This window comes from Oryzias melastigma, linkage group LG10 (assembly GCF_002922805.2).
Source record: "Oryzias melastigma strain HK-1 linkage group LG10, ASM292280v2, whole genome shotgun sequence".
Lineage (NCBI taxonomy): Eukaryota > Metazoa > Chordata > Actinopteri > Beloniformes > Adrianichthyidae > Oryzias > Oryzias melastigma.
This window is the reverse complement of record NC_050521.1, coordinates 9751771-9772078: the sequence shown is the minus strand read 5'-3', so window position 1 is coordinate 9772078 and position 20308 is coordinate 9751771. Positions and strand designations below refer to the sequence as shown.

At 41.4% G+C, this 20308-nt stretch overlaps 1 protein-coding gene and 1 non-coding gene across 5 annotated transcripts in view; one reads left to right on the top strand and one right to left on the bottom strand.

Moving 5' to 3' along the window:
* The window catches only part of bcorl1 (BCL6 corepressor-like 1), a 52153-nt gene that overhangs the window by 1791 nt on the left and 30054 nt on the right, over positions 1-20308 (top strand). Inside the window, exons 1-2 of one of the 4 annotated variants that reach the window (XM_024283120.2) lie at positions 557-740; positions 17073-17296. The gene's annotated coding sequence lies outside the window, so the exon portion shown is untranslated. Of the gene's footprint in view, positions 1-556; positions 741-17072; positions 17297-17347; positions 18543-20308 lie in introns of those variants that run through there. The other 3 variants (XM_024283119.2, XM_036214009.1, XM_024283121.2) reach the window with 3 other exon arrangements.
* Positions 360-432, bottom strand: trnav-uac. Its single transcript has one exon. It is a non-coding gene; the product is annotated as a tRNA-Val (tRNA).

Here is a 20308-nt window from a genome sequence, read left to right as displayed (position 1 = left end):
CATAAATCCAGTAAATGTGGTAGTTGTTTTTTTACTCTCCACTTATGTGTGTAAAATTTAGATTGCAGAAGAAATAGATCAATGCTGTTTTCTACATTTTTTTAATTATCAGCGTTAAAGTATGTGGGAATTAGTTTAAATATATTATAACTACCATGTTTAATTTGGAGCTTATATCTTTCTATAAGGCTCCAGAATTTAAGTGAAAGAAACAGTGGTAGAAAGAGTGAAATTCTGATTGACACTTTTCTCTTATTTTTGAACAATCTATTGTCATTTCATCACCTCCTCCCTGTTGCAGAGTGCATTTCCTAAATACTTTAACAGGTCTTTGCGGTAGAGATTTTTGGAAAAGTGATTGGTTCCACTGGGGCTCGAACCCAGGACCTTCTGCGTGTAAAGCAGACGTGATAACCGCTACACTATGGAACCGGACAGCCATGGAATGTGAAATATCACGTTATAATTATCATCCAAATGTTGGCATGTTCCTTTGCTGGGAAAAATCCAGCCGGCGCTGTGATTCCGGTGATCTCCACCGCACCGCCCCGTTACGCCCTCTGTCCTCCGCTTTTTCGCTGCATGCTGCGGTGTGCTGGTGCGCTGCAGTCCCGCAAGAAGCCACCCACGTCTGGATATCCTCCCGGCTGGCGCTGGGCTCCGGATGCTCGTGTTTATGTGTTTTTGAGAGCGGAGCCCTCTCGGGACGGAACGGGTTTTGTGGCCAATTGAACGTCATGGTAGGTATCATCTAACCCTAACACACCCCCACCACCACCACCACCACCACCGCCCTCCACTGTCCGCAGAGCGTCCGCCGAAACAATCCAGTTTGGTGGATCGCCTTCATTTGTCCTTCTTGTCCGCCGCCGGGAACCTCGTTCGTTCCTGAGCTCATTTGACATGTCCGGCTAGCATGGACGAAGCATACACATGTTCAAACTTCAAAACAACTAGTGCGCAATCGCAGCTTTACTGTCAAAATCTAAACGACAATCAAATCAGAGCTGGTAGCCCACACATTGAAGTTTCCGCAAAAACAACCGTTTTTGGACCATTTAGCCATCCAAAGTGTCTGCTGTTTATGTTTAATATTTCACAGCACCCCTAAAAGGTTTAAACATTACACACCAGTGCTTGTGTGTGACATTTAGTTCAGCACAACACAACCACAGACATTTCTAAGTGAATTATTCAGTCTTAGACGTGTTACTTAAGCTTCTGTGAGGCTCCAGCAGCACTGTCACACATTTCTTATTGTAAGGTCAGCCTTAAAGCTGCAAAGTGCAACATTCTTTGCGTTGGATTGTTGTGCCACAACAATTTAGGATATAGAAATGCACCCTCAAAATAACCAGAAGACTTCATTCTAACTTATTGCTGTTTGTCTATGAGTTTCTCTGCAGAGATGAGTGGATTTTATGACTGTCTTTCTGAGCGGCTGCATATTTTCTGTGCTATAGGAAATGTTCTGAATGTGCAAAGATTTGAGGAGTGGAGCGTGGCATGATCCTAAACATCTGTCAGTGCTGATGGAGACTGAGAACAGTGATGATTTCAGTCTTAAAAATGGCTTCTTGCAAGGATGTATTACAGAGTTTATACATTCTAAAAACGGAAAGCATTCCCACTGTTTGGACAATCCATTCTGGATTGAAATCCGAAACGTGAGCAAATCGTTCCATCCAGCAGACCAGTATGTTTATGTCGAAAGTGTCAAATAGTTGTGCTAAATGTATATTACACTTCACTGCACACTATTTGATAATTGAAAATATTAAAAAAAAAATCTTTTTTAAACATTTAAGATATTTTACCAGGTTTGAAGTTGTTTTAACTTCTTTTCCAAGCTTTCCTCAAAATCAGGACAATTGATATTTTTTCTCATTAAAAACTATGATTTTAAAATAAAAAAATAATATTAGTATAATCCGTTTGCTCCACACTGTTGACAATAGAAAAACCTGATGTAAGGCTGAAAAAACCCTGAAATCACTAATTTTTGGTAAATTTTTAAATATGTTACTCCTAAAGTTCAATAAATTTACACTGGCATACATAGTCATTATTTTGGATACAAAAATGTAGTTTAATGTTCAAAGAATAAGTACTATTTTTTTTTCTTGAGAATTTATGAAGATTGGCCAACTTGTACTAAGATTATGTTCTCATTTTCTTCACAAATTTTGTTATAAAATGAGTCGTTTCCACTTATTAAACTAGTTTTGTTTCACTGTAATTAAAATGAACTACAGTTAGGCACATTCAAATAAAAAAAAAAAATACAACCTATATTGCTTAGAAGGAGCAAAAAACACATATTGGGTTTTATAACATTTATTTGAATACATTTTATCTAAGTCAACTTTTTAGCTTGTTTTCACTATTTTTGAATGCTGGTGTGAAACTGATTGTTTTTACATTTTAATATCTTATTAAACTAAAAATTTTTTCCTCTTTGTCACTTGCGTTTTTAGCAAATTTAAAAAACTTTTTGTTGGTTTTGTAATTCAGAAATCATAAATCAAACCAAAACATAACCAAGACCTAAAAATCACGGTTTGAACCAATTATCAACATCTCTAGTAAGTAGGGGTGTTACTATTCGTTTTGACAACACTTCAGTTCGATATTTGTGGTTGACGATCGATTCACTAACCTAAAAAGGATCATGACGTCTTTACTCAAACCAGTGTGACTCACAGATAATACCTGGTACTCAACAGTGCAGGTGCAGTTTTCCAAATTCCTTGTATGTCTCGCAAGATAATCAAGTATAAATTAAATATGTGTACAAACTAACAAGTAAGCAAGAATTAATGTCAAATTTATTCACATTTTAGTTTCATAAAGTTCAGCCAGTGAGGGCAGGTCAAAAGGGGGCAGGTGCCTGAGGCGCCTGAACTCCGCTCTTGGCTTTAAGTCCCACTCAACTATATGTTGTTTATATTGTAAAAGTGTTCCCTGTGTTTTTTTTTTTTGTTTGTTTTTTTTTATTATGCCGTTTTTAGCCAGAATCAAAAAGCCTGTGTCATTTTTTAAGACATTTCCTGCAACGTGGCAGGAGCTCATTAGAAATTCGCCTATGGGTTGGAGGCGGGACTGTTGGCAACTGCACTAGATGCTGTGTCGCGTCTTGGCTTGAGTTGAATTTCAGTTGCATCAGAACCAACTGTCAAAGTGTAGTGAGGAGGCCCAAAAGACCCCAAATTTAGAGGAAGTCTTCCTGGATGCACCGACTCCATTTGGTTTTTAGTTGAGTCATAGAGCAACAGTGGAGAACATCAAGGCAATTGTAGGGCTGCTTCTTGGATTTTGGGTTCATTATACAATCATACAAAAATAGAGCCAAATAAGGCTCTATTTATCCACAGTTCCCATCTTCAGACTCTAAACTAGAAACGCTTTTGTGATGTTAGTCATTGACTTATCATTGGCTTGGGGTCTGATGGTGTTGCAATCTAGCTCTAGTCAGCACAATTGGAAGCACCGCCTCAAGTGTTCAAAGAAAGTATGGCCCAGTATTATCAGAAAGTTTGGCGTAAAGTGTAAAAACTACAAATCAGCGTTGAACGAGAGACCACGTAGGACAGAAGAGTTTGAGAATGTGACTACGGTAAAGGCATTTCGGAACAATAGTGCCACAAACACTCACAGTTGGGTCAGCAGATGCTGAGGCTCATGGGGGACGATTAACTGGATCCTTAATAAAAAAAAAAAAAAAAGGCCAAAATGGTTGGTGCATACAAACAGATTGAATGTGGTATTTGTCTAGAATTTTTAGGGGATCAACTACATTTATTAAGCAACATTAACAACGCCTATAACAGACTGGCGACCTGTCCAGGGTGAACCCTGCCTTCGCCCATCAGTAGCCGGGTTAGGCTCCGGCACCTCCGCGACCCCGAAAGGGACAAAGCGGTCAAGAAAATGAATGAATGAACATTAACAACTGAGATGTTCCTGGAAACACTTAAATAGCACGCACGTTTTAACATACCAGAACTCATACCAGAAAAGTGGCTTTTCATATCAGTGCAAGGCCGCTTTTCTCCGTGACAGACTCAACTGATTTACGTTGGTTGTGTCAATGGTTGAAGAGTTACGATAGTTATGATGAGGGTGATGATAACACTTTATTTTGGAAACATACTTTAAAAGGAAAGTAAGGACAAGTAAAAAAAATAAAGAAATATCTGAAAGAGAGTAAGAAGAAGAAAAACATTGTAAATTCTCACCTCTATACCCAGAGTATTTTATTTTATAATTTTATTACAACAGCCAGAACACCCAATGTGTATTATTGTTCTGTTGCCTCTCTGATGAGTACATATTCAGTTTCAGATACCCATATACACGCACATACACAAACCCAGCCAGCAAGGCCAAGTGGGCCCTATGTGGTTTAAAAGTGGGCAGAAAATTTGGGCCCAGATTGGTTTGTCCGCAGATTATGTGGTGGCCCCACCTGTGTTTGTACACACTGACTTAAGTGGGGACTTAGTGGGTTTGCTCGTTACACTATCCTGTCGCCTGGTGGACAGTGTAGAGTGCTAGTGAGCTCCATCGTAACGCGCTAGCGAACTCCTCTGTAGCATGCTAGAGAGATATTATCTAGCATGCTGGTGAGCTCCTCTGTATCGAGCTAGTGAGCTCTACTGTAGCATGCCAGCAAGCTTTGATGTAGCAACCAAGCGAGCTCCGCTGTAGCATGCTAGCGAGCTCCACTGTAGAATGCTAGCGAGCTCCGCTGTAGCATGCTAGTGAGCTCCACTGCGGAATGCTAGCGAGCTTCGTTGTAGCCAGCAAGCGAGCTCCACTGTAGCATACTAGTGAGCTCCACTGTAGCATGCTAGCAAGCTTCGGTGTAGCAAGCTAGCGAGCTCCACTGTAGAATGCTAGCAAGCTTTGGTGTAGCAAGCTAGCGAGCTCCACTGTAGCATGCTAGCAAGATCCACTGTAGAAAGCTAGTGGGCTCCGCTGGAGCATGCTAGCGAGCTCCTCTGTAGTACACTAGCGAGCTCCATTGTAGCATGCTAGCGAGCTCTGTTGTAGCGAGCTAGCAAGTTCTGCTGTTGCATGCTAGCGAGCTCTGCTGTTGTAGGCTAGCAAACTCTGCTGAAGTATGCTGACGATCTCCTCTGTGGCAAGCTTGGGACCTCCACTGTAGCTTGCTAGCGAGTTCCTCTGTAGTATGTTAGCGACCTCCACTGTAGCTAGCTAGCGAGCTCTGCTGTAGTATGCTAACAAGCTCCTCTGTAGCAAGCTAGTGAACTCCACTGTCCACCAGGCATCTGGATAGCATAACGAGCTACCCACTGAGTGTCGACTTAGTCTAATGTGGGCAAACATAAGTGGGACCACCACAGAAACTGCAGAAAAATCCAATCGGGGACGAAATTTTCTGCCCACTTTTAAACTATATGGGGCCACTTGGCATTGCTGGCTTGAAAGAAACATACACTCATGGAAACATCTGACACAAACTTGTCACATATAAACACTCATTGGTCACATTTATATCTCATTCCTCGACACTCAAATGCATCCCCAGACTATTCAAACTTATAAATCTTTACAGATATACATCCTTCCATTTTCTTAACCCGCTTGGGCCCTTTCAGGAACCCGGGGATGCGGGAGCCTTTCCATGGCTACTGTTGAGTGAAGGTGGGGTACATCCCAGACAGGTCGGTAGGGCACAAAATCCCTCCCACTCACACATGCTTATAGGGACACTTTAGAGTCCCTTCACACAGTGAGGCGAGAGTGCTAACCACTCCGCCACCCTGTTGCCTATTAAAGATTTTATTTGTATTTTATATGTACATATCCATCAATAATCAATAGAAAGACTGTCAACACTGGAGCTAAAGTTACGGTGGTAAAGGGTTAAAAGACAAAAAAAAGCCATACTTAAATGAAGATTTACTCAACACTATGGTTATGCATGCTAAATCAATGCAATGGGGAGGGGAAGGGTAAAAATTAAACTGCAGTCCCTGAAAACTGTCTGGCATCTTTTGCACACAAGGTGCGCGCTGTGTTTTCGTTGACACGTGAGCTAAGGAGGGATGCAGTGAACACACCGTAGTCGGTCAGGTGGTATCTGAGCTGATGATGGCCATTAATGGGCTCGCAAGAGGGATCGAATATGGGGTACAGGCGGGGATGAAGGCTCTCAATGTCAGTTGCTCCAGAGTGCATCAGCTGGAGCTTAGGGGGAATAGCACAGCGCAGCAGAGACAAGCGCTGAAGGAAACGAGCAGACTGTGAAAGAGAAACAGCCAAGGTAAAACTGTGACATTGATAAAAAGAGGAAAAGACATAAATAATCTCTGCTTTGATTTTCACGACCAGCTCCAAATCAGCTCCTAACTCATCTGGAAGCTAAAAAATTGCAACACTGAATAAACAATGCCTCTTGCATTCTATAAGTATTTAGAAGATGATAAAAACTTCCTACATCACCTTTGAAGGTGTCTATCCCTCCTACTGACTACAATGACTGCAGACACCTTTTATAAATCAGCTGTATAGAGCGGAACGTTCATCTACTTTACACGGAATCAGTCACTACGGATGTTCAAATCTCATAAAATTAGCTGAAGAACTTGGCAACTGTACCCAAACCATATCACAAGTTTAAAGACAGTTTGTGTAAAATAGTATTTTACTTATCAGGGAAAAAATGAAATGGAGGTTACCGAAAAAATATACTGCTTTTGAAAAAATTCAGAAAATTTTACTTATTTGTTGCACTATACCAGTTAGAGTTTAAAGCTAACCAAAGGAATCTAATTGTTGCAGTTCTTCAAATGACCACCGGGAAGCACAGGAGCAATTTCCCATGACTCCCATGATACAATGTCCGACTTCACTCTAGATATCAACAGATTTACTGCCTTATGTTACCCTGAAAAGAATAAAGGTTAAAAGAGCTTTTAAACAAGCATGGTTTATTCTATTCTGTGAAGGGGAGCATGCCCACTATAGCCTTGTTTCCATTGAGCGGTCCAGTCCGGTACAGTCCAGTTAATTCTGGCATTTCTGCCCAGTTTAGTCTCACTTCCACTGAGTGGTTTGTTTTCACAGTGCATGTGGGGTGTAGGCCGCTAGCGTGTCATTGTAGTGCGGCGGCTAGAAAAGCAAAAAGAATGGAGGTCATCCAGAAGCTCGTCTTTTTGTCGCTTTACTTTTAGTACATCGTATATAATAAGAATTTAATGTTGTTTGAAAGAAGATTGCGGACGGATAAGAAAAATACTGCCATAAAGAGGAAAATTGAATCGCTAAGTTAAAGTTGAAGTCCCACTATTTGTCACACACCTTGATGTGTGAAATTTGTTCTCCGCATTTGACCCATCCCCTGGGGGAGCGGTGAGCTGCAGACACAGCCGTGCTCGGGAACCATGGTTTAACCCCCCAATCCTACCCCTTAATGCTGAGTGTCAAGCAGGGAGGCACTGGGTCCCATTTTTAGAGTCTTTGGTATGACTCGGCCGGGTAGCTTAGCGCTATATTGGCTCTTTCTAATGTCATCATCACTTTCTGCTAATCAACGGGTGGCTACAGAGGCTCGCTCCACCTGTCCCATCCTATTTTTCTATGGACCTACAACAGATGGGGGCCCTCAAGAGGTTCGGGGCAGAACTGTTTAATGGGTCCATTTAACAATGGAAATGCCCAAAATAACGGACTGAACCGAACTGCTCAATAGAAATGAGGCTTATCTTTACTATGGTAAAAACAGATCCTCATCTTTTATATCTGATGAAACACACCCATTGAGACACAATAAAAACAATAGAAAATAGGCCAATATCACATGGCAGAATCTCAGTTAATTCAATTGTTTACAGGTAGAAATGATGAATTGCCGAAGGTATATGATTTGTTTTAAAAAGAAAAGAAGTTTAAAGCGACTTTGAACCTGGCATACTTATATGATGCCAGATGGGCTGGTCTGAGTTTTTCAGAAAGTTCAGGTCTGCGGGGATTTTTGTTCACAGCTGTCTCCAGTGTGTACAGAGAATGGCCTGAATAGAGGAAAATTTTCCAGTGAGAAACAGTTGTGAGGATTAAAATTTCCAGTTGGTGTTCAGAGACCAAGGGAGAAGGAGCAGGCCGGTTATGGGTGATAGGAAGACAACAGTGACTCAGATAACAATTTCTTTCTACCAAAGTATGCAGAATACCCAGAATGCACATCACATGGAATCGTAAAACACATACACACAGACATTCACTCCTGTCAGCTTTCTACAGCTCCACAAAAGAGGGACCTTCAGAAAAATGTCTTGAAAGTCTTAATTTTAACTGCAACATTCAGATGACAGGGTTAGATTATGGTGGAGGCAACATAAAAGCATGAATGCCTCCTGCCTTGTATCAGGGGTCAAGGCTGCTGGTGGAAGAATGGTTGGAGGTTATCTTTTTTGCCTCATTTTGGGCTTCTAGGTACCTGATTGTTCCTGGTTTACATGCTTCAGCAAAGAGCCACGTCCATCCTTCTGACCAAAATGTAGCCATTTTCAGATGGATACCTGCAGCAGAGTAATGTACCTTGTAACTAACCCCAAATCACTTTAGACATGAATAAAAATGAATATAGGAGATAACAGTCCCAACAGACCTAAAAAGGTCCCAACAGTGACTACAAATCAGCCCTAAAGGGCACTTTTATATGTGGGAGATTGATGTTTGATATCAAAAAACCTTTACTAAACACATTATCCTTCTACAAGAGTTGATGATAGAAAAATATTGGTTAGACTTACCCAGGTGTAACTAAATGTTGGGTGGCAATAGAAACTTGCTTTTCTTTAGAGAACTTTTGCTTCTTATGAACAAACTCCCATAGCTTTTGTTGTTCTGTATATGAAACGACACAAGAAATGGTCTGGTTATGGATGTTCGTTCTTATTTTTAATCTGAAAAATGACTTGTGAACAGCATACAATTTCTGGTAAAAATGTGGCCTTTAAATTGTCTTTGATAGATTATGACATACAATTATTGCTATTAAATATCTATGTTTGATACTAGCCTGTCATAATCTTTAGCTGTCCGAGCAGAGAGGCTTATTCTTTGCAATTAGTAGTTAATCTGTAATCTGTAAGTAAAAAATAACCAAACAAGCAGTTTGTACAGGTCAGCTTGCACATTTGTCAACAGATGATAGATTAACATGACTCTAGTGGAAGCGGTGTCCATTACAGGCACATGACGTCGTGCTAAATGCTGTTCTGTGAGTGAAGCTGTACTGTCCAGAGGACTTTGGTTTGCTTTGGCTTTACTGAGACTGCTGTGAGTTTACACGATTTAAGGATGAACTGTCAGACAGAAGGGGTCCAACGCTCCATTATACATATCTGTAGTTGCTCCTTCCTGAATCCCTTTAATCTGCTTATTTTTTGCATACTTGCTCTCATTAAAAGATTCAGATCTCTTGCGTGATGCATAATTTTTGTTAAAAAAAAATGGAAACCTGGTTGAACCTGGTTAAAAGAATATGTTGTGTCAGTCCTGGTACCAGCTTTAGCTAAGCATTCATTAATAACAACCTGCAATTACTGGTAGCTTTCTTTACCGCTCTACCTTAAAAACCAACTCTGACGAAAATTGTGTTATTTTGGTGTTTTTAACATGTTCTTGTAGCATTTTTCCAAAGATGGAGGATAGTATAAAATTTCTGAACTTTTCTTAATTCAAATAATTGTGAATCAAGAGCAGATGAAAAAATATTTTAAAAAAGAGCATACGTATTTGTTACATAGAAAATGTGGTAGTGGGCCACGAGCTCCCTGCTCCTCTCCATTTGAATGGATCCGTTTTCTTCTTGAGGCTTCTGGCTAAAAACTGTACTGCTGGAAAGCTTCAATATTGCTCGCCATTTTTGTTGCAACGGTAATGTTAAGTTCGGAGTGTGAGGGGCTGTCTGATGATTGGAGTGGGTCTTTAATTTTGTCTCAGTTTTCTTTGCAGGGTTGTTGTTATTTATCACATTTAGGGGTTTTCTAGAATGAATTAGCTAAATGTCTCATCTTCTTTAGAGATGGAGCTGATGTTTAATTGTTGATCTGTATCCTGCTGGAAAACACAAATGGGTATAAGCATGATGTCATAAAGCATTGTTTTCTGCTGAACACAAACTCTTGGCTAACTCCATTTTAGTAAGTCACTTAGAACTTGAAGCTGCATTACAGCCACAGACCATGACACTTCCACCACTGTGGTTTTAAATAGGAAACCACCCTTTATATTCCTTACAAGGAGTGACTTTTTCCTTCTCATGATTTAACTTTTGCCTGGTCTCTTTCTAGTGGTCACCTCATGAACTCTGACTAGAAGATTGTTTTATTGCTGCCTTATCCTCATTTATGACCTCCTGAATGTATCATTGTTCTCCTATTGGAATCATTTTGGTCTGCTAGCCAATCTTAGAAAGGTGCATCCCTGCTCAAAGTTTACTTCATGTGTAAATAATGGCTCTTGCTGTGCTTATTGAAGTCCTGAAACCTAAAAATTGACTTTTTGAAAGTTAGTTCATTTGCTCTCAGAAACAGGGTCGTGAAAACAGGAACCAAGGTGTTTCTTGCCCGGAGATTTTACAGGAAGCTCTGGTGCTAAACTCCTGTGAAAACCTCACAGGAACCTCTTACTGCACTGTGTCATTTATACCAACCAGTGTTACAAGACCACAGTAATGCAGCAACACACTATGGCATTAATGCTTTAAATGACTGTTTATTCAATTAAAGAACAGGATAACCAATATATTTATTAACGAAGAGCAGGAAGATTTGCTGTTAATATAAGTAATTAATGAGAAAATCACAACCATCAGATCCAGAATGAGTTATGCCATTCAGCCCCTGTTTAATTTTTAAATTACACCCTCAAATAGGAACCTTTTCTGGGCGTTAACCACTCCCATCCATCAAGACTTGCTGAATTCCCATTGGGGTCACGGGGTCGTTGGAGCCTACTCTGCTATTGAAAAAAAAGGTGGAGTACACCCTGGTTAGTTTGACAGTCCATTAAAGGGCAATAAACCACACCCACTGCCACATTGTACAATATAATATTATTTTCTAGACACACAACAATTAATTTCAAGCGGTCACTTCCGTTGAAAAGTCTATGTAAACACACAAAAACTCGTTATTAGAAAAACTTGCTTTTTAGACTTCCCCATTAAAACTACCCCGTTCACGCGTAGCTCTGGAAGTTTCACTGACAGTAATTAGGCTCTATAGGCAAAACATGCGACCATTGAACACACGTTGCAAGTTGAACCAAGTCCAACTTTGACCAGTCACAAACTCAGATTTGGTAGTGATGTATGGATGACGTCCCTCTTACTTTATGGAGGTGCCAACTGTATGATAATAGAACAAAGAGTAGAAATTAATAATTGCTGTTTGTGCCCGGCTGGAATTCTACGACACAAAGTCTTTCAGATATCGGAATAGAGCTGTGAAAGAAAAAGCCTGGAGCAAGATTTGCGAGATTTGCACCACTTTGACATTTCACACCAAGCCTCTTCCAACTGTAGGTGGTAGACATGTGCTAGAAAGCAGTAGAAAAAGAATTAAAAGAAAAAGCCTCTCCCTGCTTGTCCAGTGTGAACACCATGGGCGATAAAGGAACCTGTATTAAGTGCATTCTTGAAGGTGTGTCACATGCTTGGTGTGTCCAAAGCATAAAAATTCAAAAATAAAGGAAATGAAGAGCAAGTATCTCTCGGAGGTCCAGCAGGGCAAGGACTTAATCCAAATGAAAGGTGTGAGCAGCATTCAATGGCCATCACCACTCCATAAAAGTTTTGGGAACTATTTATTATTCAAAAATGCTCTACTGTAAAGACCTAGGAAGCAAAAAATGTTTTAAAAAAAGCAAAAAAACTTGTCAGAAAGGCAGTGGAGGAGCAAATTTTTGTATGTTTGCACATGTTGACGGCTTCAGATCACAGTATATTCCATTGCCAACTTTGTAGCTTTACACTAAAATAAGAAATGTAAAAAAAAATCTAAAATGCAGCCAGTTAGTTAAAGCCAAGATTGGTGAAATATGGGGATTTTATCATATGTGCTCCAACCAGCAAACAAGCAGCAGCATTCTAGGCCAGTTGGAGGTGAAGGTTTGCTGGCCAACTCCAAAATAAAGGGTGTTACAGTACAATATTCCAGACAATGAATTACTATCTCAGTTTTATTGAGACTAAAAATTGTTTCTTCTTCACTTACTGCTTTGAGCAACAAGAGCTGTACTTAACTACTGGACCACTTTTTTGGCAGTTAAATTCAAAATCACTGTGTGTTAGGCAACCCTAAATTTACTCAGATTACCTCCAATATGTCTTCTTTGTCTTTTGGCTTTTGCCCTTAGGGATCATGACACTGGATCATCCATCTCCTTCTAATCCCATCCTCTACATCCTCCTCACTCACACTAAACACCCTCATGTCCTTCCACCGTGTCTGGTACCAGTTCGAGTCCGGTACCGCATATGGTGGGGTGTTGGGTTAGAGTCCCGGTATTGGTGCGCTATATGACACGGTACTGGACCGGTTCGGGTTTGCGGCCTGGAGATTGGGGACAACCAGTACGTCAAAAAATGATGAGTTGAGGACCCCAAAACATCAAAAAGTGACATGGAGGGATCCTTAACCGAACGTCAATATGTGTGACTTGGGAGTGAGAATGTGTTGCATTCACGTACACATTCACACTGCTCCGCTGCCTAATTCTGGCACCAACCTAACCACTCAACACATGGCTGGAATCGAACCTGTGATAGCCTGCAATCAGGAGTGGACTGCACCACAGACGCCCCTTTGACCAAAGGGCAACCCCCTCCTTATCTTCATTAGGACAAAATAGGTGAACAGAATCATTTTTTTCCTTTTGGTCGCTGCCTTTAGGGATTGCGACAGCAAATCATCTGCAACCATCTCATCCTCTCCACTATATATCGCTATATCTCATATACCTCAATGTGTCCAAACCATCTCAATCTGCCTCCCTACATATGTATCCAAAACATGTAGCACGAGTTGTCCCTCTGATGGATTCATTCCTGATCTTATCCATCCTCATCATTCCCAAAGAGAGTTTCAACATCTCCAGCTCTGCCCTCTATCTGTTTCTCTGAGTTTATAAACCAAGAACATGGCTGCTCTCACCAGTCTTTTACGCATTTTCTTTCATTTTTGAATGAAATGTTTTGTCACACTTCAGACCTGAAACCTTCATCCACCCATTCCAACCTGCTTGCAATCCCTCTTTCCCTCACTCTGTTACTCTGGAGTGTTGACCCATGTCATCCCCATGCATGTGTGGCTTTTCTCCAGTCCATCAACTTCCTCCCATGGTCCAAAAGTATATGTCATAGGTGGATTGGTGACTTTAACTTCTTCCTTAGATGTGAATGCGTGTGTGTGTGTGATTCTGTTGCCCTGTGAGGACTGATGACCTGTTCAGAGTGAACCCTCCAGTAAACCCTTACCCCAACTAGGAATAAGCAGATGTAGAAAATGGATGAATGAATTTTACTTTTCCTTGGGATGTTGCACTCAGATGCTGACTTCTGTCTAGTTTTTACTATTCTTTCTTGTATCAAGTAAACATGATTGAAGGATCAAAATCATTTGAGCATACATGTGATAAAAGGGGGTAAAGATTTTTTTTAAATTATCTCCATTCTTCTTTGAGATCACAGACCACATCATGCAAAGGTGGCCTAAAATTCTTTCCTGTAGACCTTTTCTCTGCGTTTTTTATTTTTATTTTTTTTTTTTTTGCCACATGTGGTTTCTGTCTTGGCAAATCTGGACATTTAACAGCTTTGCTGACTACTTTTTTTCTCACACTAAGGTCACTTCTGTCAAACCACTAAAAGGTGTCTTTTTTTGTGGGTGTGAAGCCCACATCACATCTGTGTGTAATACAGTAAAAGGTTTGAGGGATCAAAACTATTAGTAGTCTTTCTGCTTCATTTTTTTACAAAAAAAAAAGATATATTTTTGTTTATTTATTGGTCCTCAAGTTTTTTTTTTTTTGTCTTTATCCATACAGGTTGAAAACAGGAGTTCTTTTTGAACATTTGTATATTAGTACACATTAGTAGGATATATTTTATCAATTTAGAGGAGAAGTTTTGGCATCTTTATGCATATCTTGACTGATATAATACACAGATAGTGAACTCCAGCCTTTGAATGAGATATTTTGAGTTGAAGGTTGAGTATTTAGCGGTTTTGAAAATGTGCTGCGTTGTTTTTCCATTTTCGCTTGTTATGTTACCTGTTTACCGCCATGTAAGGCCCACCAGACAGGTTGTGAGACTGGGGGCCAAATCACAGTGCTTCTGTGGTTTGCTTCTTTCCTCCCACAGAAACATGCTGGGTTGTTGAGTGATTATATATAAACTGTATGGAGATCACAACTGTTCGTGGTGATGATGTGGATTTATGACCTGACCTGCTCTGCTGTGACCCTGAATAGAATGAGGATTGTTGGCTGTATGGATGGTTTAATATCGAGATGTCTAATCATACTGCAGACTGATCAAACCTCTCAAGCCTGGCACCGGCTTGAATGTTTGAAAACTAAATCTGTGCATCAATATTTTATCCACAAAGGAAATACAGGGGGCGTCTAGCCCTCATCCACAGTCTCCTTTACAGGAAATTCACACTGACACTTCTCTGAGTTTTATTCAGAATGATTCAGCGCCATCAAAGCTAAACGTGTGGCTTGATGATAAAATGTGGAACATAAATGTGCTTCTGTTTATTTTCTTCATGTTTAAGGTTACAGTGGGTTTGGCGTCTGCTCTCAGCTTTCATCAGACAAGAAATTAGAGACATGTAAATATGAATGTTTGCAAGAATAAAATCACAATATGAATGAATGAGATCTGAGACTTTAGGGGAGTGAGCATTTAAACTTGACCTACATTTAGTCCATATATTCCAATTTATATAAATTGACAAATTACAAATACTGCAAAAAAAAGCATGTTAATCAAGTTAAGGTTGTATTTGTTCACGTATGTTTTAAGAAGTGGAGATAAAGGGAATTAAAGCATTGAGTGGTGTTGAATGGCCCACACATATTGCACCTATCACCCTAGCCACCTTTTGACTCACCCTTACTGGCTGAGCGGCTGCTACACGCCCCTTACTCCCCCCTTCTACCCGTGATCAGAGTTACATGTGACAAATTCATGAAAAATACACTTTTTTTCTTTTGGTTTAAACTCCATAGCAACAATTTTATTTTTTGGTCACCTAGGGATAGGTCTGTAATTTTTAGAAGAATCTGCTAAAGTAAGCTTTTAGATTTCCTTTGCAACAGAGAATTTTTGTTGACTGACTGTGGGCATGTTCATATCTTATGTTTTATCTTCAAATTCAGCTTGAACCAGGAATATATGCATTCAATTTTCACAATATTCCGGTAAAGAATTGTGCAAGCTTGCGATGCCACAGTCAAAATATACAACCTTTAATTCCAACATTTTTTCCCAAGTAGCTTTCCAAGGATGCTCGAAGAGTTAGGATCAAACCCCTAGGACATGGGTGTCAAACTCAAGTCCTCGACGGCCGACGTCCTGCTGGTTTTCAAGAAACCCTGCCTTATCTGCTGCTGATTACCTGGATCAGGTGTGTTTAGCCAATAAGAAAATTCTATGGCAGCTTGGTTGGAAAACATGTCGGACATCGGCCCTGCAGGCCTGGAGTTCGACAGCTGTGCCTATAGGAGGTGTTTAAATTGTTGGCAAGCCTAAAGATGAGATTTTTGTAAAATTCAAGATGGCAGTCTTTTCCTGAGGCCAAAAATTAACAAAACTTTGGTTGTGGTTGTAGACTTAAACTGGAGTATGAACATTTTGTGAAGATCGCCAGATCTTTTTCCCATATTGTGGGAAAAATTGCAAAATTTCACATTGGCTTGGCTCCAACATGTGCCCTTGGCTCAAACTGGAGGTTCTGAGTCCATCCCATAATAATTTCAAAACTTTCTGGATATCCCCCGTGTATTGGTTTCACTGGGGGTTTTTTGAGCCCCCAAAAAGATTTTTGCCCCATTATTTTTTCCCATTTTTAAATGATTTATTCTGTGGTGATGACATTTTTTTTTTTTTTGTAGGTATGGGATGTCACTAAAAATTCATTTACCCTGGATAGGTGCATGCAAACTTTGGTGCATTTTTGAGGATAAGATTTGGGATCAAATTCAGTTTTAGGCAAAATGAAAAAAAAGCTTTGTTTTGTTATATTCTTTGACATATTTTCTGCAGAGTGGCAGGGGATCATCAGAAATTGCACTTATTCCCCATCATCCTTATGTTTACACTCTCTTCCACAACCCCAAGATAACAGCGGTGGAACAAAAATGGCAACAGTTTTAAGTCAGATACCTGCTCCGACAAGGAAAATTAAGACGGTAATGGATCTATTTTTCTCTGCAAGTGGATGCATCAGAATTTAGCTTGTGGCTCACTGATTAGTTTGTCTAACAACTACAAGCTTTTTAAAAACATTTTTGTCTGCTCCCAATTCACCATGATTTTAATTTAAAAAAAAAACATCAGATTTAATCCTAATTTTCTTAATATATGTCCTCCACCATGAGAAAAATGCTGCAGGAACATGTTAAAAACACAATTTTCATTGGAGTGGGTCTTTGAGGGCATTTTCAGATGCAACACAAAATAAATGTACTAAAGCCTAACTATTTCCTTGTTTAAGTTTCATTTTTTAATTACTTTTAGCTTCAACAACATTTAAAAAGTTTGACTTTAACCAACTGTATTTCTATTTGTGGAAGATCCACTTGGAAAAAATGATGATTCCAGTGGGACTGGATGGTGCAGATAAAATGCATTCCTGCTTGAATTAAGTTAGAATACTTCAAACCCAAAGATGTTCAAAAACATGATCACTGCGCTGCGTGTTTGAAGGTGAGGAGGGGGTGACAGCTCAGAAGTGTGCAGTGGAAGAACGACATGTCTGCCTGGAGCCCACCGAGCACCATGTCTGTCTGTGCTTCACCTGTAGGTCTTCACCCGGCGCTAGGACCCAGGGTGCGCGATTCTCATCTCCAGCTGCTGCAGACCGAAAACTGGCAATAAGGGAAGATCGCGAGGACGAGCAGAAATTGCTCTCTGAATTCATTCTACTTCCAAAACGCACCGGCCGCCCCTCCGAAGAGCCCCCTGCGTGCACGTCGAAAGCTTGTTGCGCCGCGTGCAGGCTTTCCTGTCGACAGCTCGGAGCGCAAGGTAAGACGCTGCATGCGATTACTAATAACAAAGGCGTTACGGGCGAGCTGGGGGCATTAAAGGGGGCATTGCACAACGCTATTGAGGGCAAGTAAAAGTCTGCCAAACTTTGACCTGGATGTTTGCTTATTCCTGTAGTTGGAGTCTTGCGGGAGCCGCGCTAGTTGCGCGGATGTTTCGCTGGTATCCCGCGGCGTCGGGCTTTATAGGATCGTGTCACATGCAAGGCAAGTTGAGTGTCGAGATGACATCCACGAAACTGGTGTCTGTGGGTGAGAGCCGCTATTCCGATCACTGACACCCCCTCAGCCCAGGAAGTGTTTGAATTTGACAGAGAAATGTCCGCGTCCGCCCGGAGGAACGCTCCTCTCTGCGTGTGTGTCGTCCTCCCCGCAATTACCGTGGAGTAATCCATTACTTCTGCCGCGACGGAGGGATACTGCGCTCGGTTAGGAGCCAGACTTCACCCCCGCCGCCACCACCCCCCCTCCTCGACGTTATTGACCAGGTGAAGCACGAACTTAGACGGGACATCCTCGTCGCTGCAAAGCATGGCGGCCTAAATAGGGTCGATAATCTCCAAAATGAGTCACAGTTAAATGACCATGTGTGCCCACTTTGAAGACGATACGGTCCAAACAAGACAGGCCTTTCAGTGGGGGCAGCGTGCCTTCATCGTGCGCAGGAGAGCTCGACGGATTGGAGATAACATGGAAGTTGGAGGAAGCCGCTTCCAGCGTGGAGTCCGTGAACCCGGCCACGGCGGGCGGCCACTGCCGGGATAGCGGCTGCGCGGACGCGGAGGTCTCCGGGTTACCCCGGCTTTCTAACAATGCGATGTGTCAGCTGCCGACTTTGTGAACACTCCGCCGCCTTCCTCTTTTCACCGATCGGATCGTTATTGTTTCCCAGTTTCACGTGCGGCCATCTATCAAGGATTTGACCGCTCGCGCGCAGCCATTACTGAGCGAAGGGCACGTTTGGAGGCTCTCGCGCCGATCCACCCCCACCTACCCACCCACCCCACGCATACACACACAGCCAAGCGGCCAAGTTGTGCTCGCCGCGCCGATGGACCGGCTGGCTGTCCTGCCTCGCTCCGTGCGTGGCAGCACAACAACAACTCTTCACCGTGTCAGCCCGGCGGTGCGCGCGCCCCTCTCCCCACCAAAGTGTTGACAAAAAGTGGAGGAGAAGGAGAGGGTCCCCGTGTAAACAGCAGGCCTGTTCTGCTGCCGGGATTCAGGTAAGACAAGTGGCCTAATTACAGCCCGGGAACCTGTGCTGCGTAACAGCGGTGCCACGGTGTGATTATGGAGAGCTAATATCCCCCCCGACTGCTCCACAGCAAGAATCAAGCTGCTTTTCAACTTTCTGATGCAGATGTGGTTGAATAGTCTCTATCTGCTCTGACCCCGATAGAGTAGCAACTTTTTAACATAAGAGATTGGGAGGTTTCCTTATTTTCCAAGTGTTTTTTCGTCATAATTCGGAGCTTTAAGCATGTTTTTATTATAAGATGAAGGTTCTGATTTTTGATGTGACAGAAAATTCAAAGTTAAAAATCCTTGTACTGTTATTTAGGCCCATATTTAGCCAGGACATAAGTTGCTGAGAGTTTGGGGGGGCATATCTCCTTCAACCCCCTAAAATGTTATCATGCTATCATTATCTATTTTTTTTCTTTTAATCTATTTGATATGTTCTAAAAGTTTCATTTTGAATGCTCGACCCCATCTCTACATTTGGCTTGGGACAGGCACAAGCAGGACACCTGTTTGTACTCTGTTGAGGCTGCATTTACCTTTTTTGACCCCCTTTTATGCTTTCATATCTGTTTGTTCCCATCCATCCTTGATTTTTTTGTGCTTTTCATCAAGCTTGGGAGGGCAGTCCCCATTGCCCCCCAAATGCCTGTATCTGACCTTGTAAATTGGCCTCTAATATTCCCTAAAACCACCTTCCTGTTGCATGTTTTTATTTCTGCTTGAGTTCAGTTAAACCTGACCTGATGGCAACAGGAAATGTGATTTTGACACACAGTAATGCAGTGGTGCTGACAGGAAAATGGTGTTCTACAGATGGAATGACACCGTCTTCGTTCCTTGCATGCATCTGTTTATTATTTTTGCTTAATGTCATGGATTGCCCTAAATCCACCAGTCGATGGATCCATTCTGATTCCCTGACTGTATGGATTCAAGGATCAGAAAGGGACCAAATGGTTTATTATGAGATTTTTGAGAACAAAAACAGGAGGAAGGAGACAAAATACATTCTCCATTAGTGTTCTCTAGAGAACTGTTATTGATAATCAATAAGACAAGTTATTTTTATTATTTTTTTAATGGTTGCTTTCTGCTCTTTCACTTAAATTGTTATTTTTTTAACCAAACTAATCACTGGAAAAATGTTTTTTTTTGTTTTTACCAGCTGGATTGTTTAAAAAAGAGCATATTCTGGCTATTAATATTGTGCTGAAGGAGAAAGTTTGGTGGATTGAAGTGAAAGAACTTGTCACCTCTCCACCAAAATGTGTTTTCTTCTTTTTGTCCGAGTGCAGCTGATGGAGGTCAGTGTTTGAAGCTCTAAACATCATCACAAGAGACGCTAAAAAATCATTCTCTAAGAAATTGCTGAAAATACTCTTATTTTCTGAAGCTATTCCATCAGAACTATCAATAACAGACTTAAATGTTGATTTATTTTTGTTTTACTCTAATGTTCACCTGTTATTTGACCTAAATGACATTTAATTCCTCAAAACTCCTGCTAGAAACCAGAGGAATAAGTGGAGTTTATGACTTCCTTTTGCACCGATAAGCCCATTTTCAGTTTAGCGCACCGTTACACTCGCGATCCCCCATTCCCCCTTGAGCGGCTGGAGCCCCGCGTTGCATGCCGGTACCTGTAGTCCGCTTTCCTCCCAGCCTCTCCAACGTCTGACGCTGGGCGTGGATCGCCGTGCACTACATCTCCCATGCTGTCCCCTGCTGCCCCTCTCCTACCAGA